We start from the raw sequence: 11,116 nt of genomic DNA on the forward strand, positions 1-11,116 counted from the left end.
CATTAGAGGCACCAGAATATACTTGACACTAAACACCATATAATTTAGGGACAACCATGTTTATGCGATGCTAAAAGGGGCTTTTAGAGGCAAGTCGGCCAAACAACGTGCCTCTATAACCAATTTTTTTCAGCGCCTGTTGGATGTCAATGCGGGAAACTCGAGCTTCAACACCCTGGACTCTAGCATGCAAGAGAGTCAGAGACTCCTGCAGTGAGTGTACAATCCCATAGAGACCAGTGGTGGAGAGTATGGGATGATCAGCTGCCTAAGATCTTGAATGAGCTTGATCCTCCTCCAGATTGATGTGAACTGCACCCTGTCCTTGATCCCGAGGAGTCTTGTCTCAACAATTCTTTGACTCTTGCGGACAGACCTAGGACCCTCTGTACTAACCTCCTCCTCCAATTTCCTCTTAGACCCAACTTCTCCCTTCCCCTTTGTCTCTGCTCCCTCAAAGGCTAATTTCTCACCCAGTACCTTCAAGGACAACCTGGAAAGAGTATCCTTGGTCAAGTAATTACCAGGTTCAAGGTCAAATGATGTACTTGAGAGGATTTTGATTTGATTTTTCTTGAGGATGACATAAATAAGGTTGGCATATCCAACCTTAGTGTTATGGGAAATGCAGTAAGAAAGATGTGATATCATTAATGCAGGAAAATTAATCTTAATGTTTTTAGCTAAGCAGAACATGAGGGAGAGATCCATAAGACTCGCTTGAGTCTGTTTGGATGTTCTCGATAAGATGAACCGATAAACAATTTGAAAAAGGAATTTGTGGTGAGGAGAAAGGTCCTTTTGATCAAGGGACGATTCAAATTTCCTACCCTCAAAGTATATCAAAATGGTAGCGTTTGATATATGCACCATTGACATTTAGCTTAGCCCTACCCTTCATATACTCTTTGTACCCTTCAATAGGTACTTCATCATTCGTCCAAAAGTTTCTCGGAAAATTTCACAATTTTTCCATTGACTACCCCAATACACAGACCATCATTATTCTCAAAACTAGACAGAAACTCACACACTTCATGTTCATATAATCCCTCATCAAAACTAAGGACTTCGCCCCATTTTTGAAATTTAACCATATCAAGAAATTGACTCCATTTGAATTTCTTGCACCAAGAAAAGTCGACACAAAAACCAATTATATATTTAGAGGACTTCGATTTTTTACCCCTCTTAGTAGGAACCAGGCACTTCTTTGTCTTGCGATATTTCAAACCTCCTCCAAGAAGTCTTCTTTTTTCCGGAGAAGTCGCTTCCGGTTCTCCCAAAATTTAGTGAGATCCCATAGAATTGGCATTGGAGTTTGAGGATTCGGTTTCATTTGCATTATAGTCGACCAATGGAGAAGATTTTCCGGTGGGTAAATTTTGGACATCTTCATATGTGTTTCTTTTGGAAGCCATTTTTTAGTGAGGTGTAGAAGATGAATGTGAGGTTGAGAGTTTTTAGGAGAGAGAATAAGGTGGTTTTGCAGAGGTGTTAGTTTATGGGGTTAAAAGCAGTGAAATTTGGCGTGTGAAAGTTGATTGATTTGATCGGTTTTTTATGTGGGTTATTTTGTGAGAGATGATAAAGAAATCTAATGCGGCTTTTCTTTTTCCCTTCTCTATATCTTTGAATTTATCAATTCTTGTGTTTGTACATGCACGTTGGTGAAGCGTTGTTAGTTTAATTTTTTGTAAATTGTTTGTGGGGGATTAATGAAGAGAGATAATTAATATTTGAGAGAATGGACAGAAAAGGAGAAAAAGGAAAAGTTAAAACTAAAAAGAAAATTGAGTGGAATGATAAGAAGGTGTCAACTCATGCATGTTACGTTTCTAAGCTATATGTACCTTGTGCTTACTATGTTATGCTCAAGTATATGCATGGACAATAAGGGGAGTATTATGAAGACAAGATGTGAGTCCTTTACCATGATGTGTAATATATAAACATCTTTACAACATGTTGCTAGTCAATTATTTATTTTTAGTGAGACTAAGGGTTTTATTTTTGTGTAGCACACTCAATGAATTCTAATCATTCCTAGTTCTAGGAGAATTTTCTGAAGTGATTTGGTCAAGATGTCAGCTATTTGTTTTACAGTAGGACAAAATTCAACTTTGACAAGACCTTTTTTCACATTGTCTTTAAGAAAATGATACCTCGTGTGTATGTGTTTGACTCTTGAATGATGAACTGAATCCTTAGAAATGCAAATGGCGCTTGCATTATTACAGTAGATATGAACTCATTTAAACTTAATGTCAAAGTCTCCTACATGTTGCTTGATCCAGAAGACCTAGGAACATCATGCAACAGCTGCCACATACTCTGCTTTTGATGTGGATAGAGAAACTGTGTTCCGTTTCTTTGAGCTCCATGAGACCAAACTTGTTCCTAGATACTGAACAATACCTGATGTACTTTTGCAGTTAACTAAATCTCCAGCATAATCCTCATTCGAATAACTTACAAGATCAAAAATATCATTTCGAGGATAGATTAAACATAAGTCATCACTTCCTTTCAAATACCTAATAATTCGCTTAACTGCCGTTAAGTGAGATTCTTTCGGATTTGATTGGAATCTCGCACATAAACTAACACTAAAAGCAAATGCCTAGTTAAAAATTAGGAGCAGTTGGCCCTTCCCCCTCTCTGTCTTTTTCTCTCTAAACCCTAGCCTCCCTTACCTTTCTTCATCAGTTAGAGGGCTGCCATGGATGTTTTCATCCATGGTAAGCCCCTCTCCCTCTTTTATTTTCAGTTTTTATTTTTGTTGAATAAATTAGTATCTCTTTATGGGATTTTTTTAGTACTCTCTGTTGTGGAGATCTCCTTCTCCCCTATGGGAGTTGTGAGTATGGTTTTTTTGTTTTTAGGCATGAGAAATTGTTCTCATTGGTTGAAGTTCGAGACTCAAAATGAAGGTATTGGAATCTCAGATGCGGTAAACATGGCTCGATCAAGATTTGCTCTTCCAAAACTATGTCAGAATGATGGACTTCCTCATCAATAGCTGTTTGATTCAGAAAATACAAGGGGGTTGCGCTGTATTGCTCGATCTGGTTCATTGTAGTTTTTTCGAAGATGAATTTGATATAACCTTGTTTGATTGTATCTTGTTTTTCTTTAATATCTATTGTAAATGCCATTTGGCCTTTAATTAATGAAATTTCTCTTTAAAAAAAAAAAACTAATACTAAAAGCAATATCAGGTCTGCTTGCAGTTAAGTAGAGTAAAGAACCAATCATACCTCTGTATTGCTTCTCATTTACACACTTACCATTTGTGTCTTCATCTAACCGTGTTCATGTTCTTTTGGGAGTGTGGTTGGTTTTTTATTGTTCTAGTCCATTTTCTTCAGCAGTTCCTTGACATACTTTTGTTGATGCATCATTTTTTCTCTTTTATTTTGCTCGATTTGTAATCCCAGAAAGACGTTCAATTCTCCCATCATACTCATTTCAAGCTCACTACTCATAAGATTAGCAAACTCCTTACATAGAAGCTCATTAGTAGCACCGAATGTTATATCATCAGCATAAATCTGAACTACTAGTATGTTTGTTCCTTTTGATCGAAGGAATAAGGTTCTATCGACCTTGCCTCTAATGAAATCATGAGAAAGTAAGAATTTTGACAACCTTTCATACCAAGATCCAGGAGCTTGTTTCAACCCATAAAGAACCTTATCAAGCTTATAGACCTGATTTGGAAGGTCTGGATTTTCAAACCGATTAAGTTGTTCCATATAGATGTCTTCAAGTAAAAGTCAATTTAAAAATTCACACTTTGCGTCCATTTGGTACAACTTGAATCCCATGAATGCAGTAAATGCAATCAAAATTCTTATTGCTTCTATTCTAGCAACAGGAGCAAAAGTTTCATCTTAAATCAATACCTTCTTGTTGATTGTACCATTTGGCTACAAGTCTGGCCTTGTTCCTTACTATTGTTCCATGCTCGTCAAGCTTGTTCTTGAAGACCCATTTCAGTCCAATAACTTTCTAGTTCTTTGGTTTGTTCTCCAGGTGCCAGACCTTCTTCCTCTGGAACTCATTCAGCTCCTCTTGCATGGCATTTATCCAATCAGCCTCTTTGAGTGCTTCCATATGATCCTTAGGTTTTGTCATAGATAAGAAAGTATGAAAAGCACAAAAATTCTTTATTTGGGATCTAGTTTGAGTTCCCTTTTCAGTATCGCTTATAATAAATTCTAAGGGATGAGAATTTAGGTGTTTCCTAGGCTTTGGATCAAATCTCCTGTTGCTTCTTGAGTTTCTTAAGGTGGTTGATTTACGTGAGCTTCTTCAGGTTCTGGTATCACTAAACTTTCTTAAGATCCTCCTGTTGCTTGTTCCTTGGATGGATCAGGAACATGGTTCTCTAGATCAGAATCTAGCTTCTTCTCTTTTCCTGTAGGGGTTAGTTCCTCGTCATAATGATTGGACTCTTCTGGGCAAGTTAATCCAATTTCAAAGTCATCATCATGACTTTGTTCCTGCAAGAGTTAGTTTCATCAAATATAATATCGACACTTTCCTCGACACACATTGTACGCTTATTGTAAACACAATAAGCTTTACTATTTGAGGCGTATCCTAGAAATATAGCCTCATCATTTCTAGCATCAAACTTTTCTAAGTTGTCCTTTCCATTATTATGTACAAAGCATTTGCATCCAAAAACTCGAAAGTAAGAAATATTTGGTTTCCTTCCTTTGAGCAACTCATAAGGAGTCATTAATGTAATTGGTCTTAGCATGACTATATTGATGATGTAGCATGTTGTGTTTACTGCTTCAGCCCAAATATTCTTCAGATGACTACTTGCAATTAACATTGTCCTTGCCATATCCTCTAGGGCCCGGTTCTTCCTTTCTACTACACCATTTTGTTGTGGTGTTCGTGGAGCTGAGAAGTTGTGATCTAGACCCTCATTGCTGCAAATTAAAATTCATCAACTTGGATTCTTCAAACTCCTTACCATGGTCAGATCTTAGATGTTTTAATTTGAAACCACTCGTTCGTTGAATCCTTTTAGCAAATATTAATAATTTTTAAATTTTCATCTTTGCTGTATGAAGAAAGATAACCCAAGTATATCTTGAATAATCATCTCCAATAACCAATACATATCCCTTACCTGATCGACTTTGAATACGTACAAGGCCACATAAGTCCATATGAATGGGTTCCGTTGGACTTTGTGTGCTTACCATTTTATATGATTTCAATGAGGATCTCACTTGCTTCCCTATTACACATGGATCACAAACACCATGGTTCGAGAACTTAATCGTTGGTAATTCAACTACTAAGATCTTCCCATTTAGTTTGTTTAGTAGGTACAATTTGGCATGACCGCAACGCTTGTGCCATAATAGGGGATCTTCTTCAATCACGCTTAAACATGTGAGATTGTTCCTAGGAACAAGGTTGAGATCGACCATGTAGGTATTTCCTTTCCTTGTTCCTTCAAGTATCTTGGTTCATGTATTCTTATTGTTAATAACACATGACTCATTAGTGAACTTCAGTATATACCCTTTATCACAAAACTAAGAAATGCTGACTAAACTATGCTTTAAGTCCTCGACCAAAAACACGTTATCTATGGAGTGTGACAGAGACTTATCAATCTTACATACAACTACAATATTACCAGTTAGGTTGTCTCCGAAGGTCACTGTTCCTCCATGGTAAGCTGAGAGTGAGAGAAACCTGAATTCATCACCGGTCATATGCTTGGAACACCAGCTGTCGAGGAACCACATGTTGTTCCCCCTCACTTCAGCCTTGGTATTAGATGACTCACCTTCATCTTTAGTTTTGGCCATGAGACATAGGTGAGCAGTTTCTTCTTCTCCATGTTCCTGCTCCTCTTCAGAATCAGATTCTCCCCATGCAGCAACCATGACTCTCTTCATCTCTATTTTTGAAAAAGGTTTTTGCTGATCCTTTTTCCTTTCTTTGATTTTGTCTTTACCCTTCTCAGTATCCCATTGGGGACACTCTTTGATAAAGTGGTCTGAACTTCCATACTTATGACAACTTAATTTGGTAGGCTTCCTTGTGATTTTCCCCTTATAGTTCTTGTTAAAGAACTTCTTGAATTTTCTCACGATCATAGAAGCTTCTTCGTCATCTGTCTCTGACTCTTCTTGATCATCTATTTTGAGAGCCAGAGCCTTCGCTCTCACAGCATCTGATTCATGAGTTCCTAGATGCAATTCATGGGTTATCAAGGAACCAGCCAACTGCTCTACATGGATGTAGTGAGATCTTTTGTTTCCAATAAGGCAATTACTTTAGCCATCCACTTCTCATCCTGGGGAAGACTCTTTCAAACCTTTCAAACTTGCTCCTCTGGAGTAATGATTTTTCCAAGAGACTCAATTTCATTTATGATGTTTGAAAAGCGAGTTAGCATTTTTTGAACAGGCTCTTTTTGTTTCATTTGAAACAATTCATACTTATGCATGAGCATGTCGATCTTTTATCTTTTTACTTCGCTTGTTCCTTCATGAGTAACTTGAAGGAGTTCCCACATCTGTTTTGCTATCGTGCACCCCACGATTCGGTTGTGTTCATGAGGACCAAGGCCATAGTGGAGTAAGTTTTTAGCTAAGTTGTTCATCTCCATTTTGTCGAAATCTTCGTTATCAAATTCCTCCATGGGTTTTGGGATCAGCTCCCCTTTATCATTTTTCTTAGTAACTTTGAACTCACCAATCTCAATTACTCTCCATACTTGATAGTTTTCTGCTTTTATAAAGATCTACATACAATTTTTTCAGTATGGATAGTGCTTCCTATTAAACATGGGAGGACGCTGAGTCAAATATCCTTCATCAAGTTTTTCGCATGTAGCGTTCATGGTGTCAGGTACTACCTCCTTAGGGTTAAATGATTTTTGGAGGTACTAGGCTCTGATACCAATTGTTGTTCTATTATGAACACTAAACCAACTACAATATGGGAGGTGAATTGTAGTTGAGGAAAAAATTTCAAATTTATAAAGCGGAATAGAAATAACTTTAAAACTTAAGAGAAAAGACACACGAAATTTTGCAAGGAAAACTTCCTAGGCCCAATCGTAAGAAAAAACCTTGACCCCAAGGGATTTTAATCTCAACTTTCTTTAATAAAATAGGCCTGATGACACTCACTTTGACTTCAGTATAAGTATTCTCTTTTTATCTCAAGGATATTCTCTGAATTTTTTCTCTCCCCCAAACACTTAGAATATTACAAGGGAAAGTAGAAGAAGAAAAATACAGAAAACGTTCTAAATAATAATTGACTTTTCGAACTAGAAAGTTGTATCTTTTTCTTCGACTAATCTCTTCTTATATAGCTGTTGTAATTAACCATCTTCTACCGAAATTTTATTACTTTATGATCTCCTAATTTCATGCTTTTAATATCTTGGAGATCATGGCCTAAATTGTTGCGCATATTCCACAAATATAGTAACAGTAAATAAAACTCCCATTATCCGTTAGTGGAGGGAGGAATTCCAGCAGGTAGTTACTCGCGCTTAGAAGGTTGTTATGAAGGTTAGAGATCTTCAAGGAGGTGGTTCCTCTTTTTATGTGCCACTTCATCCAACGGCTTTTTCGAACAATAATTTATTCCATGCTAATTTTCGTTGTAAAGCAACAATAACAACAACCATATCTAATAACTAAGAATCATTGATACAAAGATTATAAGTTAATAGATCATTAAACATACCTTATAATTCCAAGTGTATAAAAGCAATATCTTGACTTAGATTATAAAATCTTTCTCTACAAGATATATAAAATAAACATGAAAATATTTTTGGTGTTTTATAATTTTTTAAAATAAAATAATATGGATTTTTCACCATATACTCCCGACAAATTGTTTTATTCACCATATACCCTCGATGTTTTCAAATTCACCGTATACTTCTCAATTTCTTAATAATTCACCATATGCCCTTAATGATTAACAATTATCAACTTTTTTGATCATTAACCCCTAATTTTGTTACCAAATCCTAATATATATAGAGAGAGAGAGAGAGAGAGAGAGAGAGAGAGAGAGAGGCAGGATCACATACGAATGCTCCTTACATGAGAAATGAGAATGAATCTCAACCACACGATTGGATTAGAGTTACAACACTTGTTCATTAGAGTTATACCCCTGAAAAAAACCTCTATTTGAGTCGTTATCCTTAATTGATCACCATTAAAATACCACAAATGACCCCTTTTATCTCTTTTCCTCCATAACTCTTTTCCTTCTTTTTTGGACTAAGGTGTTGTTTCAGCGCTAATCGGTTAGTGTTGTAGCCCAAAAATCAAGGGCTATCAAGTTGACAAGTGGCCTCATCGGAGCCCTACACGTGGCAGGCGCTCATAAAGGTAAAGTACAAAGGGCCAGAAAGCTGCAGGGCTAAAAGTATATTCCTGAAGAAAGTGTACTAAAGTCCCTCTCTTGGCCCAAAGGTTGTACTTAGGCCCAACAAAAGTAGTATGCACCTTTGCATGAAAGTGAGGTGTACTGACCAATCAATTACTGCCACGTGTCACCATTTTATTGATTAGCCAATTAGATGCTCCCAAATTAGGGTGACATCAAGGTACAACAGTCATTTCAAAGTATAAATAGTCCTTGATTTCAGGGTGAAAGGTACGTTTTTCAGAGCATAGTACTGTTATTCTGCATAAATTCTCTCTCTCTCTCTCTACTTTCTCTCTCTAAAAGTTCCTTCACATCCCTGTATCTGACTTAAGCATCGGAGGGGGAAATACCACCCAAACCTCCAGGGTGGGTCCCTTTTTTGCAGGTTGCTGGTCAGAGTTAGCATCGGGATTCGAGCCAATCATTGTTGCACAAGTCTCCAGTTTTAGAACCTATCTTTGGGAGTTGTGATATTTAATTACTAGTTTTACATTACGTAACATTTGGCGCCGTCTGTGGGGAGACGCAGCAATGACGGACTGTCATTCATCGAATGTCGCAAGGAATAGAAGTTTTAGAGTTCAGGTAGAATACACTGTGGATGACGAGAGGCCACCTCGTGGACGAGATCATGGCCATGCTGCCGTCCATCTGGAGGGTAGGACTGTGACTCCAGTCATTCAGGAGAATCTTGACCGTCCAGTGACAGCTGGTCACTTGGAGAATGTGTTGAATGACTTCCAGGCAAGAATGGCGCTGTTATGGAAGAGCAGATTAAGAACAATATGTTGTTCTTTCAGCTGAGTCCAGAGGAGAGGCAGCAGCGCCGTCAAAGGGATCCCAAGAGGGTGTCCAGGACCTAGTCGGCCACCTCGGCCAGATTGACAGGCCGCTTCCAAGGGAAGGAGCCAGCTGTTAGTGATTCTAGGAGAAGATGGACTGGAGGTGGTAGTCCGTCCAGAGACAATATTCCCCCTACTGGCACAAGATGGAGACTGATGCTGGGGATATTTGGAGCCAAGAGGGCGCAGCTCAGCAGCGTTCAGCCTCTGGTCCACCCTATATGAAGGATCCGTCCTTAAGACTCCCGTCCAGAACAGTGGACGAAGCCTGGACCATCAGCTTTTCAGCCAAGGCAGGAAAAGACAGTTTTGCAGCCATGGTGTACAGGCGTCAAGCCTTAGCTAACACCTCATCTAATCCGGTACTAAAGAGTACCGTCAGGAGCACATACCCATTGAGGGTCAGGTTGGGACTCCAGATCAATTGGCCAACTCCTTTCTCGGTCAGGATATGGAGTCCCCTCCTTTCCCAAAGGTTAAGCTCCCGACCATTGAACCTTTTGACGGAACTACTGATCCGACGATCACCTATCAGCTTACAAGCATCAGATGTATGTCCAAGGGGTGGACGATGCTACTTGGTGTAAGAATTTCCCAGCTACTTTGAAGGGGTAGCGCAAAAATGGTTTAACAACTTGCCGCCTAACTCAGTGAACAATTTTACTGAACTTAGCATTCTATTCACCAGTCACTTTGTGGCTAATCGTCAGGAACAAAAACAAGCATGCACTTGGGTAAAGTCATCCAAGGTCCTAAGGAGGCATTGAGAGGTTATGTGAAGAGATTCAATCTAGAAGCATTGCAGATCCAAGATCTAAATGCGGGTGGCGTTTGACGCCTTCATCAGAGGTTTAAGACCAGGAAGTTTTAAGTTTGATTTGGTAGAAGAAGAAATCACTACTTTGACGGAAGCTTTGAAGGAGGCTGAGCATTCATTCATGCCACAGAGGTTTGTGCTGAGGCAAAGCAGCCAGAAGTGAAGAAAGTGGAAGAGCTGTTCAGCCAAAGAAAATCCGCCCAAGAAAGGCTGAGACTTGGGCAATGACTTCTTGACCACCTCGTCCAAAAGAAGTAGGCGGTCAAGCCGGCGGCCTCAGTTGAACCAATAGAGTTCAACAAAGATCAATATTCCATTTTGATGGAAATAAAGATCAGCATGAGCTAAAGGCGCCGGAAATGAAGACGCCTTACGTAACAGGACAAAAGCAAGTATTGTCACTTCCACAAAGATTGTGGGCATGAAACCAATGAATGCAAGCACTTGAAGAGAGCACTAGAAGAGTTGGCTCGAAAAGGTAAATGAACAATTACCTACCTTCGTCAGGAAGGAATTCCAGAAAAGAGATAACCGTCAAGGAAGAAAGATGGACGGAGATAGCACGATGATGATGTGTAATGGTCATCTCAGGAGGATTTGCGGCTGGAGGTCCAACAAATCGCGGCCACAAAAACTATTTAAGGGACTCAGTCAGGTTATGCTCACTAACCAGGCCGAGTCTGATCCTTTCCCAAAAATAGTGGTCAGCGAGCTGGACCGAGGGAAGATAAGGACGCCGCAGATGATCACTAGTTGTGGAAATGAAGATTGCCAACCTTAGGGTTAGGCGAATTCTGATTGATACTGGAAGCTCCACTGATATAATCAGTGCTGATTGTTTGTCTCGTTAAGTTTGATAAAAAATTTGATGCCGGTAAATCATCCTATAATCGGTTTTGGCGGAGGGTCATCCATCCCATGGGGACTGTCACACTGCCCGTCAGGGTTGAGGGAAAAAGATGCTGCCAGGACGCTTTTTGTGAAATTTTTGGTAGTACGAGACTTGACC

This window comes from Beta vulgaris, chromosome 9 (genome assembly GCF_026745355.1).
Source record: "Beta vulgaris subsp. vulgaris cultivar EL10 chromosome 9, EL10.2, whole genome shotgun sequence".
In the NCBI taxonomy this organism is placed as follows: Eukaryota; Viridiplantae; Streptophyta; class Magnoliopsida; order Caryophyllales; family Amaranthaceae; genus Beta; species Beta vulgaris.